This window comes from Giraffa tippelskirchi, chromosome 5 (genome assembly GCF_054371585.1).
Source record: "Giraffa tippelskirchi isolate mGirTip1 chromosome 5, T2T-mGirTip1v1.2.pri, whole genome shotgun sequence".
NCBI classification, from domain to species: Eukaryota; Metazoa; Chordata; class Mammalia; order Artiodactyla; family Giraffidae; genus Giraffa; species Giraffa tippelskirchi.
Genome location: NC_137279.1, coordinates 109,188,219 through 109,209,059, shown reverse-complemented (window position 1 = coordinate 109,209,059; position 20,841 = coordinate 109,188,219). Strand labels below are relative to the sequence as shown.

At 38.1% G+C, this 20,841-nt stretch overlaps 1 protein-coding gene across 7 annotated transcripts in view; it reads left to right on the top strand.

Moving 5' to 3' along the window:
• The window catches only part of MAGI3 (membrane associated guanylate kinase, WW and PDZ domain containing 3), a 435,962-nt gene that overhangs the window by 301,228 nt on the left and 113,893 nt on the right, over window positions 1–20,841 (top strand). The window lies entirely within an intron of this gene.

Here is a 20,841-nt window from a genome sequence, read left to right as displayed (position 1 = left end):
ATAGTGCTGGCGTTTTGTTTTATTACCCTCCTGTCTTTTGGTTTTGTTTACTTTAAGGGAGAGGCTGACCTCTATCATATAATCTTTCTATTCTTTTTTTCTTTTTCATTGGAAAGTATTTTCAGTGGAGTCAAGCTATCAAAAATTGTTTTTCTCCAGTGTTTTCATGCACATAATTTACTAATCCTGAAGATGTGGCCTTACAGTTGTTTAGTCGTGTCTGACTCTTTGAGACCCCACAAACTGCAGCTCATCAGGCTTCCTTGTCCTTCAGTATCTCCCAGAGTTTGCTCAAATTCATGTCCATTGAATCAGTGATGTTATCTAACCATCTCATCCTCTGCCACCCCCTTCTTCTTCCGCCTTCAATCTTTTCCAGCATCAGGGTCTTTTCCAATGAGTTGGCTCTTCGCATCAGGTGGCCAAAGTATTGGAGCTTCAGCTTCAGCATCAGTCCTTCCAATGAATGTTCAAGGTTGATTTCCTTTAGGATTAACTGGTTTGATCTCCTTGCAGTCCCGGGGACTCTCAAGAGTCTTCTCCAGCTCTACAATTTGAAAATATCAATTCTTTGGTGATCAGCCTTTTCTATGGTCCAGCTCTCACATCTATACATGACTACTTGAAAAACTGTAGCTTTGACTAGACGGACGTTTGTTGGCAAAGTGATTGATGTCTCTACTTCTTAATACATTGTCTAAGTTTGTCATAGCTTTTCTTTCAAGGAGCAAATGTCTTTTAATTTTGTCTTACAGTAACTTGTACTAAATCACATTATAGTACTTAATCCCCGGATCAGGGTTTAGGAACTAGTTCTGGGAGTGACCTGTTAAATACCCAGTCACTACTGATTTCAGTAATCAAATTACAGGCTTAGGTCAAGCAGGACTGACTTCTCTAGCCTAATTGTTTGGTTTCAAGCCTGGGGTAGTGGTCCAGTTCTGATTATGTGTTCCTAGTTAGGCAGCCCTGAAATTTGAAAGCTAAGTGTGCAGCCAGGGTGGTCTTCTTTTCCTGTTTTTATTGTTTACCTCCAAGGTTATATTGTGTTCCAATTCTTAATGAGAAAAAGAGAAAAATGCTTTATGGATTTCTAAAAATATGGTATGCTGTTGTCATCTTAAATCTCTCAGACAATATAGAATATTACAAAGTTGAGGGTAAAATTCTTCAGCATCTTTTCACTCAGAGATGAGCATATTTAGAATATATTCTTGCATAAATACAAAAAAAAAAAGGAAAAGTGTACCAATTTCATAAATGACATCTTGCACTAAAAGTTCCCTTCTGTATCTCCCTCTTGATTTTCCAGGCAAGAATACTGGAGTGGGTTGTCATTTCCTTCTCTAGGGGATCTTACCCACCCAGAGATTGAACCTGGGTCTCCTGCATAGCAGGCAGATTCTTTACCAACTAAGCCACCAGGGAAACTCTTTTTTATTCAACAACATGTTAAAACATACCTCAGTAACTGAAGATGAATTTTATCATTTATAATCTACTCACCAGTTATAGTTGGACATTTAAATTCTTTTTTTTTTTTATCTTTAATAAATTTATTTATTTTAGTTGGGGGCTAATTACTTTACAATATTGTAATAGTTTTTGCCATACATTGACATGAATCAGCCATGAGTTTACATGTGTTCCCCTTTCTGGACCCCCCCCACCTCCCTCCCCATCCCATCCCTCTGGGTCATCCCATTGCCCCAGCCCTGAGCCTTTGTCATGCATCGAACATGGAATGGTGTTCTGTTTCACATATGATAATATACATGTTTCAATGCTATTCTCCCAGAATGTCCCACCCTCACCTTCTCCCTCAGAGTCCATAAAATTGTTCTATGCATCTGTGTCTCTTATTCTGTCTCGCATATAGGGTTATCGTTACCATCTTTCAAATTCCATATATACGCATTAGTATACTGTATTGTTGTTTTTCTTTCTGGCTTACTTCACTCTGTATAATGGGCTCCAGTTTCATCCATCTCAGTAGAACCGATTCAAATGTATTTTTTTTAACGGCTGAGTAATATTCCATTGTGTATATGCACCACAGCTTCCTTATCCATTCGTCTGCTGATGGACATCTAGTTTGCTTCCATGTCCTGGCTATTGTAAACAGTGCTGCGATGAACATTGGGGTACACGCGTCTCTTTCAATTCTGGTTTCTTCGGTGTGTATGCCCAGCAGTGGGATTGCTGGATCATATGGCAGTTCTATTCCCAGTTTTTTAAGGAATCTCCACACTGTTCTCCATAGTGGCTGTACTAGTTTGCATTCCCACCAACAGTGTAAGAGGGTTCCCTTTTCTCCACACCCTCTCCAGCATTTATTGCTTGTCGACTTTTGGATAGCAGCCATTCTGACTGGTGTGAAATGATACCTCATTGTGGTTTTGATTTGCATTTCTCTAATAATGAGTGATGTTGAGCATCTTTTCATGTGTTTGTTAGCCATCTGTATGTCTTCTTTGGAGAAATGTCTGTTTAGTTCTTTGGCCCATTTTTTGATTGGGTCGTTTATTTTTCTGGAATTCAGCTGCAGAAGTTGCTTGTATATTTTTGAGATTAATTGTTTGTCTGTTGCTTCGTTTGCTATTATTTTCTCCCATTCTGAAGGCTGTCTTTTCGCCTTGCTTATAGTTTCCTTTGTTGTGCAAAAGCTTTTAATTTTAATTAGGTCCCATTTGTTTATTTTTGCTTTTATTTCCAATATTCTGGGAGGTGGGTCATGGAGGATCCTGCTGTGATTTATGTCGGAGAGTGTTTTGCCTATGTTTTCCTCTAGGAGTTTTATAGTTTCTGGTCTTACGTTTAGATCTTTAATCCATTTTGAGTTTATTTTTGTGTATGGTGTTAGGAAGTGTTCTAGTTTCATTCTTTTACAAGTGGTTGACCAGTTTTCCCAGCACCACTTATTAAAGAGATTGTCTTTTCTCCATTGTATATTCTTGCCTCCTTTGTCGAAGATAAGGTGTCCATAGGTGCGTGGGTTTATCTCTGGGCTTTCTATTTTGTTCCATTGATCTATATTTCTATCTTTGTGCCAGTACCATACTGTCTTGACTGTGGCTTTGTAGTAGAGCCTGAAGTCAGGCAGGTTGATTCCTCCAGTTCCATTCTTCTTCCTCAAGATTGCTTTGGCTATTCGAGGTTTCTTATATTTCCATACCAATTGTGAGATGATTTGTTCTAGTTCTGTGAAAAATACCATTGGTAGCTTGATAGGGATTGCATTGAATCTATAGATTGCTTTGGGTAGTATACTCATTTTCACTATATTAATTCTTCCAATCCATGAACATGGTATATTTCTCCATCTGTTTGTGTCCTCTTTGATTTCTTTCATCAGTGTTTTATAGTTTTCTATATATAAGTCTTTTGTTTCTTTAGGTAGATATATCCCTAAGTATTTTATTCTTTTTGTTGCAATGGTGAATGGTATTGTTTCCTTAATTTCTCTTTCTGTTTTCTCATTATTGGAGTATAGGAATGCAAGGGATTTCTGTGTGTTAATTTTATATCCTGCAACTTTACTATATTCATTGATTAACTCTAGTAATTTTCTAGTAGAGTCTTTAGGGTTTTCTATGTAGAGGATCATGTCATCTGCAAACAGTGAGAGTTTTACTTCTTCTTTTCCTATCTGTATTCCTTTTATTTCTTTTTCAGCTCTGATTGCTGTGGCCAAAACTTCCAAAACTATGTTGAATAGTAGTGGTGAAAGTGGGCATCCTTGCCTTGTTCCTGACTTTAGGGGAAATGCTTTCAATTTTTCACCATTGAGGATAATGTTTGCTGTGGGTTTGTCATATATAGCTTTTATTATGTTGAGGTATGTTCCTTCTATTCCTGCTTTCTGGAGGGTTTTTATCATAAATGGATGCTGAATTTTGTCAAAGGCTTTTTCTGCATCTATTGAGATAACCATACGGTTTTTTTCTTTCAATTTGTTAATGTGGTGTATTACATTGATTGATTTGCGGATGTTAAAAAAAACCTTGCATTCCTGGGATAAAGCCCACTTGGTCATGATGTATGATCTTTTAAATATGATGTTGGATTCTGTTTGCTAGAATTTTATTAAGGATTTTTGCATCTATGTTCATCAGTGATATTGGCCTGTAGTTTTCCTTTTTTGTGACATCTTTTGTCTGGTTTTGGAATTAGGGTGATGGTGGCCTCTTTTTTATTCAACAACATGTTAAAACATACCTCAGTAACTGCAGATGAATTTTATCATTTATAATCTACTCACCAGTTATAGTTGGACATTTAAATTCTTTATAAATAATGCTGTGATAAACATTCATCTTTTTTGTTTTGTTTTTTTTTTACATTTTTGTGTGACTATAACTTCAATAGAACTCTTCTGTCAGAAGACATGCAAGTATATGTTAATAGATATTGCCATAATGCCTTCCAGAAAAGTTGTTCCAACTTATATCGCCCCACATCTCTACCAAGGCCAGATTTTTATTGTGAGTTAGACTCCCAATTTACAGCTCTAAATTCAGATCCATTAATATTTTCATATGGTATCTGTCTCACTGCCACCTCAAATAACATGAGATGTTATTATACTGATTTCCTGCCTCAATTCTCAAAACCTGTTTCTTCCCCTTTCTATTTCTTTTCTTTAAATTGAACTTAAATTTCCTGGTTTTTCAAGTTAGAAGTCTGATGTAATCTTTACTGTTGTCTCTTCCCCCTGAATCTTCCTATCAAATATATTGCTAAGGCTAATAGATTCTATTTATAATATCATGAATATCCAAATAGGAGAAGGTCCTGTAGTTAAGCTTATGCTGTCCCACAGTTTTTTAAAAAGACACTTAAACACATACTGTTTTGATTAGGCAGTCTGAATGTAAACTTTTAGGGATATAATCAGATTTCTACCTCTAAAATTTAATTTAACATATATTTAAAATGAAATTTAGAAATACTATTTTTCCCACTAGTTCATGTAAAAATTTTGTTCAAACTCTTCAACTTACATCTTTAGTATTTTGTCAACACTGGAATGAGTCACCTAACAGTTTCCTAGTTCACTTCCTCCTCTCTTCCACCTAAGTTGCTTGAGACATTGTAGTTTTTAAATCTGTATATAATGCTGTCCCAGCCACAAGTACAATTCGAGCAAAATGTTGGCATATGTTCATGATCTCGTAACCTAAGTATGGACTGAATTGCTTTTAGTACTCTTGCCTGGAAAATCCCATGGATGGAGGAGCCTGGTGGGCTACAGTCGGTGGAGTCGCTAGGAGTCGGGTACGACTGAGCAACTTCACTTTCACTTTTCCCTTTCATGCACTGGAGAAGGAAATGGCAACCCACTCCAGTATTCTTGCCTGGAGAATCCCAGGGATGGCAGAGCCTGGTGGGCTGCCGTCTATGGGGTCGCACAGGGTCGGACACGACTGAAGTGACTTAGCAGCAGCAGCTTTTTTCAAAAAGGGATCACCGGGGAATTCCCTGGTCGTCCAATGGTTAAGTCTCCATGCTTTCACTGTCAAAGGCACAGGTTCAATCCCTGGTTGGGAAACTAAGATCCTACAAGCTGTGTGGCATGACCAAAAAAAGAAAATATAGACACTTACTACCTTTAAAACAAACGAGTAAAACCTGGTCATTGAAAGATTGCTAAACAGTGACATTGTCACATGCAATTGTGAAGTAATCTCCCAAGAAAAAACTACTGAATCTTCTCACATTATTTGCTCCCCCCTACCCTCGCCCTTAGGCCTGAGCAATTGTGTTAGATTATCTCTTAAACTGTTGCTGTTGGTTCAGGCTAACATGTTTATTCAGACAGTACTTTGTATTTTTCACAATAAAATAACTTATAGATCATTCTATAATCTGAGACGTTGTCAGGCTCAAATATCCGATGACAGCCTCTTTTAAGGATAGTGTTTGGTATTGAAAAATTTTATATATATATATGCTTGTATAGTGAATCTCAAATCCATCTACTTTTCCACTACAAATACTGACCTGGACAATGGTCCTCACATTTTAACTGCATGCCTCATAGCTATTCTTGGCTCCCTCCTCTGCTTGTTCTATACACAGAGAAGTTACCTTTTCACGATGTCCATCTATTAATGCTCTTTATTGACTATTGTTCCTGTTTACCTGGATAACCCTTATTGTTACCATTAGCATATGAACTCTCCAGCCTGATGTGGAAGCATTTACCCTCTATTAATACTTAATAATTCTGATGTCCTGGGAGTAGGGAGTTAGTGCAAAGGACAGCTACATTTTGGGAGTTCTGTCTCTATTTCTCTCTGAATGCTTATATCTCCTGCTTCTAGGGATTGGGAACAGCAGTTTATGTACCCTTTATTTTGTAGATAAATATATACATTCAGTGTATCAATATTTTGTACTGAAAAGAGTCTGCAAAATGTGCTGAGCTTAAAAGCTAGGGTGTTGTGTGTCAGCTTCTGGCATTTTTTCAGTGTGATCCAGAATGTTTTATAGTCTTTGGAGTTGATATTTCAGTGGACAGAGAGTAACTCTTTTTTTTCTTCTATTTTTGATTATTTCTCTTTGTTTTGTTCTGTATTAGAGAGCCTTTTATAAAAATGATTTATGTTGTCACATTGCCCAGACAATTCCCTTTCAATTCTTAGACCTAAATTCAGGACTGTCAAGCTGATCAGGCCATTTAATACCTTTGATTGTGGTTTTTACTCTGTAGTTTCATAGTATTCACTAATTGATATTGGAATTTATAGAAATTCCCATTGCCTTTTGAAATAGATTCTTTTCTTGCTGTTGGTTTAGTTTAGGGATACGAATTCCCTCCTTCCCTTACTTCCTCCCTTCCCATCCTTCCTCCTTCACATCCCCCACCCCCCGCCTTTTTTTGGTGTTCTTTTGTTCAGTTCAGTCGCTCAGTTGTATCTGACTCTTTGCGACCCCATGGACTGCAGCGCACCAGGCTTCCCTGTCCATCACCAACTCCTGGAGCTTACTCAGGCTCATGTCCATTGAGTTGGTGATGCCATCCAACCATCTCATCCTCTGTCGTCCCCTTATCCTCCTGCCTTCACTCTTTCTCAGCATCAGGGTCTTTTCTAGTGAGTCAGCTTTTTGCATGAGGTGGCCAAAGTATTGGAGGTTCAGCTTCCTCATCAGTCCTTCCAATGAATATTCAGGACTGATTTCCTTTAGGATTGTTTTTTTTTTAAAGACCCTTTAAAAGGGAAATAGACTGGAGATCTTCTGACAGTATCATTTATGTTGACATTTTCCAAAAGGTCCTCATCTTTCAGCCTTCTAGTTGAAGTGAGTTGGAGAGAGTGGAGGAATCTGAGTAAGGGGATATGCATAGAAATGGTCATTTATTTCTAAAATTGAAATTCTGACATTTTTTGAAAGGATGATTTAAAAAGTCGTCTTTTTTAAGTATGTTCCTGATTTAAACATAGAGATTAGAAATGAAAATGGGAAATAGATTATTTTGTAATGAATGTTGACTCCACAGATTCAGATCACTTTTGATGTTTAATATAGTTTTTAGGACCTTTAAATTATCTACTTTAGAAAATTTCTAAGGATTAGTATAAATCTTTGTTTTTAAGAGCTGTTGGACAAATAGAAGCTATTCAATTCCTTCTTTAATAGTGGTTAATTCTATCAGCCTACTGCCCGAAACTGGAGGTTGAGATTGTTTACATAATGATGCATCTTAAAATACAATCTGAGTTTTCTAATAGTCATTTTTTTTCCCAGTTAGACTTCTAATCAAGCACATCTGTATTCCCTTTCAGCTGTCTATTAGCTGTTATAATGAAACATCAGTAACAAATCTTCTACCTCAAGTCCTGGACATTCTGCTGAAGCATATAACTTTGATTTGCAAAGACCGCTGAACCCAGTTATTCTGTTTTCAGGGAAATGACAGGGCACAATAGATGGCTTTGTACCCTCTTGTCAAAAGGATGAAGCATTAATACTATGATTCAGATATTGGTGTGCCATCCAGGCACTGGTTATCTGTCTTTATGACAGGTTTGCTAATGATTCCTGATGTGAGTGCTACAAAGAAAAAAATTGTGAATAGCCTCAGGATAGCACTTGAGAAATACTGTTTTTCTTTAAGTACTAAATCTACATGATCCCATCAAATAAAAGCTTTGAAAAGAGAAAGACCCTCTTTTGATAATTTCGTATTTTTTCCACTCCTTTCTGCTAGAAAGATTCACCTTACTGTGCTCTTTCTGATACGTGACTTTTAAAGGGAAAATTGTGGTAATTTTGTTGTCTTTTTCTAGAATGTGATTTTCATTTTATTTTTCAAATAGAGATTTTAGTATTCTATAGCTTATCAGTTGAGCATTTTAGTTAAAAATAAATGGTTGGAATTTAACCTTACTATGGGGAAAATACTATCAATACTTATTAAAAACAAAGAACTAAAGGAAAACCTACACAAGTAGTGTCAGCTTTTACATAGAACTTTTCAAGTTTTTTGTCATACTGCTCCACTAGGTCAGGCTTCTTTGTCCACAAATGACTTTTGAAGGGTACAGATTTTGAAAGTATGATTTCTTGTTTTTAAAAGTTTTTCTCATTGTAGTAGTAGATTTTCATTGTAGAAAATTTGAAAATTCAGAACCATGAAGATAAAAGTTTTTAAAAATCACCCAATAAATATACCTGCAATAATATTTAAGTGTTGCTAACTCAACGTTCAGAAAACTAAGATCATGGCATCTGGTCCCATCACTTCATGGGAAATAGACGGGGAAACAGTGGAAACAGTGTCAGACTTTATTTTTGGGGGCTCCAAAATCACTGCTGATGGTGATTGCAGCCATGAAATTAAAAGACGCTTACTCCTTGGAAGAAAGGTTATGACCAACCTAGATAGCATATTGAAAAGCAGACATTACTTTGCCAACAAAGGTCCGTCTAGTCAAGCCTATGGTTTTTCCAGTGGTCATGTATGGATGTGAGAGTTGGACGGTGAAGAAAGCTGAGCGCCGAAGAATTGATGCTTTTGGACTGTGGTGTTGGGGAAGACTCTCAATTGAGAGTCCCTTGGAATGCAAGGAGCTCCAACCAGTCCATCCTAAAGAAGATCAGTCCTTGGTGTTCATTGGAAGGACTGATGTTGAAGCTGAAACTCCAATACTTTGTTCACCTCATGTGAAGAGTTGACTCACTGGAAAAGACCCCGATGCTGGGAAGGATTGGGGGCAGGAGGAGAAGGTGACAACAGAGGATGAGATGTCTGGATGGCATCATCAACTCGATGGACATAGGTTTAGGTAGACTCCGGGAGTTGGTGATGGACAGGGAGGCCTGGCATGCTGCGATTCATGGGGTTGTAAAGAATCAGAATTCAGTCGCGACTGAGCGACTGAACTGAACTGAACTGTTTAATAAGTATGAGTTTATGTGTGACTCTTACATTTAAAAGTGAAGTGAAGTCACTCAGTCATGTCCGATTCTTTGCGACCCCATGGACTGTAGCCCACCAGGCTCCTCCATCCATGGGATTTTCCAGGTAAGAGTACTGGAGTGGGTTGCCATTTCCTTCTCCAGGAGATCTTCCCAACCCAGGGATTGAACCCGGGTCTCCCGCATTGGAGGCAGATGCTTTACCGTCTGAGCCACCAGGGATTAAAACATTGCATATTCTCAGATACCTTACAGTTTTGGGGGTCACACTAAATATTCTGTTTTGTGCCCTACTTTTTTCATTTAAAATGCCTTATGAGCATTTGACCGCATTATTATAATCAAGACATTACTTTTAATAGTGCTGCTTAATGAAAGGATTTTTATGAGGATTACAGTAAAAATGTTTTTCCATTTAAATTCCATTTAAAACTCTTATCAGTATAGCAATCACATTATCAAGTACAGGGAATAGTACAGGGAATTCTGCTCAATGTTATGTGGCAGCCTGGATGGGAGGGGAGTTTGGGGGAGAATGGATACATGTATATGTATGGCCGAGTCCCTCAGCTGTCCACCTGAAACTATCACAATATTGTTAATAGCCCATACTCCAATACAAAATAAAAGGTTTAATTTTCAAAAAGTATCATTTTGGAGTGTTTAAAGAATGTTTACTGAGTGCTATGCTAGGTGTTTTGGAGGACAGATACATAAATGAATGAAACATAGTTCCTGGCTTCACACAAGCTTAAGATCCAACGAGGGAGGCCAGTGTGTACCCCATTGTTTGTAGCAAGAACCAGCAGGGAGGAGAGGTGAAAACAAGAGCTTCTTAATGTGGACCTCAGGGTTCTGTCTGGGTGTTGGCTTCAAAGAGTAGGTGAACAGATAGTCAATACGCAGGCCTTTTGCTCTAACCATATTTATATGTGCACAACGCTGTGGGGCTCCAGGTGGAGTAGATACAAAACTGAAACCAGTAGGGGAAAGAGTTGGGTGTGGAGGTTAGAAGGGTGGGACAAGATGTTAACAGGACTGATACAGTTGCCTCAGAAGTAAGAACAAATATAGACACAACAGCATTTTCCTCTGGGCCACCAACTTTTTATTTATAACTCAGATCCCTGGCCATGCATCAGAATTTTTTTAGAGAAATGATTGTTATTTGGAAATACATTCTACACAGAAATACTTGCTTTACTTAAGCAAAAAAATTAAACAAAAACACTAAAAAATATTTTTTTTCAGAAAAGTATACAGCATTATCGGAGAAGGCAGTGGCACCCCACTCTAGTACTCTGGAAAATCCCATGGACAGAGGAGGCTGGTAGGCTACAGTCCATGGGGTCGCTAAGGGTCGGACACGACTGAGTGACTTCACTTTCACTTTTCCCGTTCATGCACTGGAGAAGGAAATGGCAACCCACTCCAGTATTCTTGCCTGGAGAATCCTAGGGCTGGCGGAGCCTGGTAGGCTGCCGTCTATGGGATTGCACAGAGTCAGACACGACTGAAGCGACTTAGCAGCAGGAGCAGCAGCAGCAGCATACAGCATTATAATGGGTTTTATTTATATATAATGTGAAATAATGAAGCAATTTCAGTGCTGTATAATGTTGAATTCTACAAGTAGTAAATACTGTTTGACTTTTGGGCTTCCCTGGTGGCTCAGGTGGTGAAGTATCCACCTGCAATGCGGGAGACCTGGATTCAATCCCTGGGTTGGGAAGATCCCCTGGAGGAGGGCATGGCAACCCACCTCAGTATTCTTGCCTGGAGAATCCCCGTGGACAGAGGAACTAGGGATGAGTATATTTAGCTTGGTGTAGTTCAGGGATTTTTCAGATATATAGATTACCTAAACCAAAGAGTTCTTTCTTTAGCTGTGCTCCCAGTTCTTCTGATGATAAATGCATTAAAAATAATAATCAAGGAAGGGAGGAAAGGAAGGAAAGAAAGGGAGGGAGAAAAGAAAACTTTTCTAGGGTGTGCTGGGCAAGGACCAAGTGTGCAGCGGCAAACTTGGCCTTAAACTGTCAATGATGTAGGACCCAGGGCAGTAGATGAATTCTGACCAATGTGTTTGTGAGGACTGCTTCCAGGAACCAGTGGAGAATGGACACTCCCATTTTAACGTGTACTCCTGCCCTAACTTGTAATACAGACAAAGAATGTGACCTCCAGCAGACAAAGACAAAACTGTATCTTCTCATTTACATGTAGAATGTAATAGAGATAGAAACAGAAACTCATATTCTCGTAGAAATAAAGAGCAGAATGGTGGTTTTCAGGGGCTGGATATAGGGAAAATGGGGAGATGTTGGTCAAAGGGTACAAACATAAAGCCCTAAGATGGCTAAATTCTGGGGTTTTAATGTACAGCATGATGACTGTAATACCAGATTACATATGTCAAAGTTGTAACCTTAAATATTATCACTGTACATTCATTAAATGGTAAGTATGTGAAAAAGTGGGATTGCAAACTAACCTTGTTATGGTAATTGTCTAGCAGTATATACATGCATCAGGCTTCCCAGGTGGTGCTAGTGGTAAAGAACCCGCCTGCCAGTGCAGGAGATGTAAGAGACGTGGGCTCTGTCCCTGAGTTGGGAAGATCCCCTGGAGGAGGTCATGTCACCCCATTCCAGTATTCTCACCTGGAGAATCCCATGGACAGACGAGCCTGGCGGGCTATAGTCCATGGGGTTGAAAAGAGTCGGACGTGACTGAAGCGACTTAGTGCCCATATACATGCATCAGATGGTCACATGTATACATTAAACTTACATATATGTCAATAAGATCTTAAAAGGCTGAGGGAAAAAAGAATGTGCCCTCTGTGAGCGGGAGACTTTTTCCTAACTACTGAGGTGGAAGCAGGATTCTGCAGAAGACAGCAACACTGCTTGATCTCTTCAGTCTGTGTTTTTTCATACTGTAACTCAGAAGGGTACTGAAAACTGGCCAGTTTTAAACACTGAAGTGGCTCAGGAGACTCCAGAAGATCCAGTGCTTTTCAAATTTGGGACAGAATAAGAATTTAGTTATAGAAATTATTTAAAAAATGCATTAGGTTCCACTGCCTGTAATGAGAGTGGCATACTTAAACAGTTATATTGGTAAGGATCATCCAAGTTATAAACTCTTACAGATAAAAGAATAGAAATAACAAGGTGGCATTTGAACACAAGTATGAAATAAAGATGTGGCCAGTAAGAATATATCTGTAAGTTGTTTGCTTATAGCAATTATGAAGGGCCTAAGTGTCATAGCTGAGTTAGTTGAAGTTCTTTTAAGTTATTGTTACAAGGTTCTACTCAACCCGCTGGCCCTTGGAACTCTTGTCTCAGCTTGTGTGAACTCTTCCTCACTTTCTAAGAACCAGCTATACTGGATTTCGCTCGGTTCCTGTCAGCACCTTGTTCTTTCCCACCTCAAGTAAATGCCTTCACATGTACCACTCACTATACCAACACCCCTCTCCTTTTTTTAAACTTAGTTGTCTCCTGTTTATCCTTCAGTTTTCAGCTCCAGTGCAATTCCTCAGTGACATCTTTGCAGATTCCCTAGACTAGGATCTAGGCTCTAGATTCCCACAGTGCTCTCTACTTCTCAGTCATAATGCTCTCACGTCTGAAATTTCTTTCTCAGTGTTCATCATCCTTGTGAGACTTGTAGTTCATTTGGGTGCACTCTCATTCACTGCCTTACCCCCTGAGAGCTTCAGGAAATCTCAGGGCTCAGTAACTCTTTTTTTTTTAACATGGTAAATGTGACTGTTTTAGGAAAAGTGAGCTCTTATGAAAGATGGTCTTCTAAGCTTGTATTCTTATATGTTTATGCAAGAGAAAAAATTCAGCAAAAGATAAGTAGGTAGGTGGATGAATGGACAAAAGGGAGGGAGAGAGGTATTCTAGCACAGTGCTTATTGTTCAGGTTCTAGAGCCAGATTAACTGGGTTCAGATCCCAGGTCTGCTACTTCCAGTGATATAACCTTGGCCAAGTCACTTCTCTATACCTCACCTCCCTACCTATAAAATAGTAATGATAATAATATCTACCTTAAAGTTCTCATGAGGCGTAAGTGAAAACGTATAGCATATAGGTGAAAGTGAAAGTTGCTCAGTCATATCCAGTTCTTTGTGACCCATGGTCTATACAGTCCATGGAATTCTCCAGGCCAGAATACTGGAGTGGATAGCCGTTCCCTTCTCCAGGGGATCTTCCTAACCCAGGGATTGAACCCAGGTCTCCTGCATTGCAGGTGGATTCTTTACCAGCTGAGCCACCAGGGAAGCATATATGTACAATATAATAATTACCATTATAAAATAGCAGTCCTAGTCATCATTGTTCTCTATTTCTCATTTTCTTTTCATTTTTACATCTTCCATTCAGAAAAAGCAGAAAAAGGGTTTGGGTTTTTTCCCCCTACCTCTAGACTTGCTATCCCTGGTGGAACTAGAAGACAGTGGTGGTGGTGGTTTAGTCGCTAAGTTGTGTCCGACTCTTGCGACCCCATGGACTGTAGCCTGCCAGGCTTCTCTGTCCATAGCATTCTGCAGACAAGAATACTGGAGTGGGTTGCCATTTCCTTCTCCAACCAGAAGACAGTAAACTTTTTAAAATTTAGCCTCATTTTGTATTTCAGAATAGCCAGATACCGTTTTATGAACACATTTAAAAACATAAAAACTATCGTTAAAACTTACTTTTAAAGACATGGAGCTTGCTGTATCAATGAAGAATTTACTTTAGCATTTTGAGAGAGTCCAAATAAAGTTAACTGCATTATTTAAGAAGCACAGTTTGAAATAAAGTTTTGTATAGACTATTGAATACTCTATCAGTTGAGTACTCTAAAATTTCATGTACTTGATGATGGAGAGTGTGAAATGAACAATAAAAAATACAAAATTAAGCTGACTCACACATTCTATGTGCTTGATCCTGGGATTAAATCTATAAAACCACGGCTTTGCCCCTAAGATAGCTGATAAATTTCTATGTTTAATAACCATATAAGATATTTATAACTTTTGTGCTATACAAGGTGTTTTACTATGAAATGTATAGATACTGATTGTCTAGAGAAGATTACAGTTTCACATACAAGTGGACTGCAGTTTGGCTTATTTTGTCTTAGAAAATGCCTGACTTTAACCAAGGAGCCAGTTTGGAATTAAGCTTATATGTATCTTTTTCATTGATTTTCTAGAGCTTAGGAGGTAGAGGAAGCAATGAAATGCTTTGCTCTTGAGTCTGGGTCTAATGGGAAATGACTAGTGAGTAGCATCATTTGTGTTGAGCTAGTTGGACTGAACTGTTTGGGGAGTTTCACCAGGCTATCTTACAGTCATCATGGTAAAGAAGAAAAGTGGGACATGGTTATGCCCGTACTTTGCCTCTGAGGAAAACAGATTTTTTTTTTTTTTTAAGTTTATGGCATTTATAGGTGTGATTCTAAGACTAGCAATTTCTAAAAGATAAGTTATGTGATGAAATTCTTATAGGTACAAAGAATGTTCTGGGCAGCTCAAGATTTTTAAAAGATGTATATGATTAATAATTGGATGGAACACATAATCACATTTGTAGAGTGCTAAGTAGACCAAGAAACACTGAAGAATTTCCTGAATTGCCAAAGCTCAAAAAGAGTTTAGATACTTCAGAGAGCTCCAAGAGCTTTTAAGTTTGTGTTTGGAGCAAGAGCAGTGAGAAGGAACAGGTAGGCTTACTGTGAGAAGACGTTATTGGTAGTTCTTTACAGGCAGAAATCAGTTCTATGCCATTCTTAACTTTGTGTCTGTAGTCTTGAACTGGAAGAATTACTTTTCCAACAGTATAAGATAAACAACTTCAAATAAGGAAAATTAAATTTTAAAAAGATGAAGAGATCATGAGCATATCATTCACTTTAAATGAAACCAAATTTTCAAGACATAGTTGAGTTGCCCTCACAGAAGTTAAAGGGACTCTCAGATGTGATCTCAGGCTTATTGTCAGTATTCTTTGTGAAGCCATGAATGTGGGAAGTACCAGGAGACTGAGGCAAGACGAATGTTCCAGTTTCCAAAAAGGCGTAGATTGTGAAAATGCAAGTCCACTTCCCTGACTTTAAGCTCTGACAACATTTGAAGAGATTGTAAACAATAAAATTAATAAAATATTGGAAGTGTTTAGAAAAGAATGGGATGATCTCCATGAATCAACTCAACTGTATAAGAACAAGACATACCAAACTGACCTCATTTTTTTCTTCTTTTCAATTGTGTAAGTACTACTGGATTAGATAATAGTAAAGACTTGTCATATCTTGACTTTGGCAAGTGACTGACAAAGGCTCCTAGACAATCTTTATGAGAAAGACAGTGAAATGTTGGCACTTGAATTGGTTTACAGCTGCTTGCATGGCCACACTTATGCTGGCAAGCCACAGTGTTTACCTAAATAATAACCAGTGACTCTATACACTGATTCCTTAAAGAGTGAAGAAAGTTAAAGTCACTCAGTCATGTCTGGACTCTTTGTAACCCCGTGGACTGATACAGTCCATAGAATTCTCCAGGCCAGAATGCTGGAGTGGGTAGCCTTTCCCTTCTCCAGGTGATCTTCCCAACCCAGGGATCAAACCCAGATCTCTCGCATTGTGGGCAGATTCTTTACCAGCTGAGCCACAAGGGAAGCCCAAGAATACTGGAGTGAGTAGCCTATCCCTTCTGCAGCGGATCTTCCCAACCCAAGAATTGATCCGGGGTCTCCTGCATTGCAGGCAGATTCTTTACCAACTGAGCTATCAGGGAAGCCCCCTTAAAGAGTAATGGTAGTGAATATTAATTGGCAGACATTCAGAAAGTATGAATTTGAGTCATGAGTTCTTTTGATTAAGAATTTGTATTTTGAAACTTGAGTACCTGGATTTATTCATGTGATTGAGAGTTCAGTTATAGACTTTTCCTCTCCTAAGCTGTATTTGTAAGATTTATAGATCTGTTTTTAAGTTTCATAAATCAATTTGACTTATAAGTCACTTAAAAGTCAAAGAATAATCTTAGCACTTTGAAGCAAAGGCTGAGTAAAAATGCAATTATGAAGAATCTTTTTTTTCTCATTTGTTTAACAACTGCATTAATCTCAAATAGATGTTTTTCATACTCTTGAAATGTCAAGTTTCTGTGAAACTTTCTTAAAACAAAAGGCAGAAGTTCATATACAATTCAGTAATATAGATAATCTCCGCATTGTCTTTGTGAGCTAATGTTTCTGTTGGCCTTCTGGTAATTCCATAGCCACTTGCCTATTTAGGATATTTGTACTTTAAAAAAACAAAACAAAACAAATTTCCTGGAGCCACATCAAAGAAGGAAGCGTAATATTCCATCCCCTTAACGAAAGTTTTTTTCGTTTCTTGAAATAAGGACATTCATGATGACTGCTATATCCAATATATTTTATTATTAATTATTATTTTAAAGAATGCCAATCTATATAATTTGTTAATCTTTTATCATTGACATTTTATTGATGTTTGTAATATTTTTTTCCCAATATCAGAGAAGTGTGATGACATCTTTGACTAGTTTTCATACTTTAAATAAAATATCCCATTTATGAAATTGTACTTCACCCTTTTCTTTGCAACTGTTCATCTCAGTGTTGCGTCCAGAGTCCCCGTAAAAGTTGAGGGCGAAGATTAGGAAGCAGTTCTTATTCTGATATATCTAGGTGTCGTTCTTTAACTCTTTCTGCTTTAACAATTCTCTCAGTCTTAAGATCTTGTGGGCCCTTGAAACAGGAATTGAATTCACTTCCCCTGTTGAGAGCCCCTCATGCTGTAATTTGTGATCCATGATTTTTATTATGGCTTTGTCTTTAATTACATCTAATTCAATGGCTGTTGCTTTATAGATTGGTAGATTAAAACTCAATGTGAGTTTTTAGCATTTTATAGTTATCTCTCTGAGTCATGCCATATTTTATTGTAAAGCTTCAAAAACTTTTAAACCTTGAATTTAAAAAGTGTTTACTCAGATTGTCTTCTTTAATAAAACAGGCATTATCCTTTATCTAGATTAAATCTATTTTTGAAAATATGTTGGATAGCAAGTTTTGAAGTCTATATAATTTATTTAGGTGGAAAAAAAATGATTCGTTCTCTGTCTAGTCAAAACCCTAGCCAAACCTCCACAAACATCACTAAACACTTTCAAGCACTTATGTAACAATCCAGCAAAGCTTTTGTATAGTGATTATTACAATGTGATCAAAACACTTTTTACCTAGTTTTCAAAATATTTAATAAACTCATAATTGGGTATGGTTTTGTTCAATAAGCAATGTGACTGTACAGTACTGATTATGAATTGGGTTTTTCTTCTACCCAGCAATGAATAAGTACTGTAATAAAAAAAAATGAAATAATATGAATCCATCTAAATTGGACTTTTGTTGATGGGGCCACTTAATGTCCTGACAGAAACAGCCTCAGACCACAGATTGTTCAATGTTATCCTTGTAAATATCCTTCAGATTTTCTTCTTTGATCACAAGGTTTCCCCCTTCCTCAGTGTCTATTTTTGACAATGCAAAACAGGGACTTTTTGGTTTGTGTTTATTAGTTTAGAACATGAATGTTATCTCCAAACTTTAGAAGCACTCTGATTTCCTGCTTATTTTAGTACTCTCTCATACAGGTTATGTTTATTTATGTGAGAAAAGAGAGGATTTGAAATGCTATGTTATGAAATACCAGTTGAAAGAATGAACCGATCTGTAGTAACCTTTTGAATTATCTAATTTGCCCATAACTATATTGCTTGATGTAGTATATTTTAATCAACCAGTCATTTCTTTTTTTTTTTTTTAATTTATTTATTTTAGTTGGGGGCTAATTACTTTACAGTATTGTAGTGGTTTTTGCCATACATTGACATGAATCAGCCATGGGTTTACATGTGTTCCCCATCCTGAACCCCCCTCCCACCTCCCTCCCTATCCCATCCCTCTGGGTCATCCCATTGCCCCAGCCCTGAGCATTTGTCTCATGCATCGAACCTGGAATGGCGTTCTGTTTCATATATGATAATATACATGTATCAATGCTATTCTCTCAGATCATCCCACCCTCACCTTCTCCCACAGAGTCCATAAGACTGTTCTATGCATCTGTGTCTCTTTTTCTGTCTTGCATATAGGGTTATCGTTACCATCTTTCAAATTCCATATATATGCTTTAGTATACTATATTGGTGTTTTTCTTTCTGGCTTACTTCACTCTGTATAATGGGCTCCAGTTTCATCCATCTCAATAGAACTGATTCAAATGTATTCTTTTTAATGGCTGAGTAATGGTGATTGCAGCCATGAAATTAAAAGACGCTTACTCCTTGGAAGGAAGGTTATGGCCAACCTAGATAGCATATTTAAAAGCAGAGACATTACTTTGCCAACAAAAGTCCATCTAGTCAAGGCTATGGTTTTTCCAGTGGTCATGTATGGATGTGAGAGTTGGACGGTGAAGAAAGCTGAGCGCCGCAGAATTGATGCTTTTGAACTGTGGTGTTGGAGAAGACTCTTGAGAGTCCCTTGGACTGCAAGGAGATCCAATCAATCCATCCTAAAGGAGATCAGTCCTGGGTGTTCATTGGAAGGATTGATGTTGAAGCTGAAACTCCAATACTTTGGGCACCTCATGCGAAGGGTTGACTCATTGGAAAAGACCCTAATGCTGGGTAGGATTGGGGGCAGGAGGAGAAGGGGATGACAGAGGATGAGATGGTTGGATGGCATCACTGACTCGATGTACATGGGTTTAGGTAGACTCCGGAGTTGGTGATGGACAGGGAGGCCTGGCGTGCTGCAATTCATGGGGTTGCAAAGAGTCAGACGCGACTGAACTGAACTGAACTAAATATTCCATTGAGTATATGTACCACAGCTTCCTTATCCATTCATCTGCTGATGGACATCTAGGTTGTTTCAATGTCCTGGCTATTATAAACAGTGCTGCGATGAACATTGGGGTACACGTGTCTCTTTCAGTTCTGGTTTCCTCGGTGTGTATGCCCAGCAGTGGGATTGCCGGGTCATATGGCAGTTCTATTCCCAGTTTTTTAAGGAATGTCTACACTATTCTCTATAGTGGCCGTACTAGTTTGCATTCCCACCAACAGTTCCCTTTTCTCCACACCCTCTCCAGCATTTATTGCTTGTAGACTTTTGGATAGCAGCCATTCTGACTGACGTGAAATGGTACCTCATTGTGGTTTTGATTTGCATTTCTCTAATAATGAGTGATGTTGAGCATCTTTTCATGTGTTTGTTAGCCATCTGTATGTCTTCTTTGGAGAAATGTCTGTTTAGTTCTTTGGCCCATTTTTTGATTGGGTCGTTTATTTTTCTGGAATTGAGCTGCCGGAGTTGCTTGTATATTTTTGAGATTCTTTGTCTGTTGCTTCGTTGGCTATTATTTTCTCCCATTCTGAAGGCTGTCTTTTCACCTTGCTTATAGTTTCCTTTGTTGTGCAAAAGCTTTTAAGTTTAATTAGGTCCCATTTGTTTATTTTTGCTTTTATTTCCAATATTCTGGGAGGTGGGTCATAGAGGATCCTGCTGTGATTTATGTTGGAGAGTGTTTTGCCCATGTTTTCCTCTAGGAGTTTTATAGTTTCTGGTCTTACGTTTAGATCTTTAATCCATTTTGAGTTTATTTTTGTGTATGGTGTTAGAACCAGTCATTTCTTATTCAGTAACATAATCTGTTTTGTTTTAGCTGTTGCTCTTTTATCTAATGAAAAGTGTTTGTATTGCTTTGATAATCATTTTAAGTTCAACCCTTATTACAAATTCACTGCTACCAGATTTCTGCAACTCCCTATTTTTCTGCTAATATTTCTTTGATACCCCTAATATTCTTCTTTTTAATTTCCCATTTTCCCCACAAATAAGGAAGAAACCTTTCATTCTTACTCATTTATGTGGTATCTAGGAGTCAAACAAATGGACAGAGAATGCCTGTTCCATCTAGTGATAGGCAGAAGGTTCTGAATAGGACCCATTTGGCGTATTAGAGATGAGAAAGATGGACTTGTGGGTGGAACATAGTTGAGAGGGGGAAGGTGAGGTGAGTTTGGGTCTGAGATGGTCAGAGCTGGAACATGTAGGGCTTGCTAGGCCCTATTTAGAAATTTGAATTATATTCCAAGAGCAGCAAGAAGTCATTAGGTGGCTCTAAACAGAGTAGTGATTATCTGACTTATGTTTTAAAATCTCATTCTTGCTTCTTTGGGAATGGTGGAAGCAGGAAGCAACCAAAAATGGGTGCAAGGGAATGGATTAGAAGGCTTTTGCAGAATTCCAGGTGAGAAATCATGGTGGATTAGCTTGGGGTGGTAGCAATGGAAATAGAG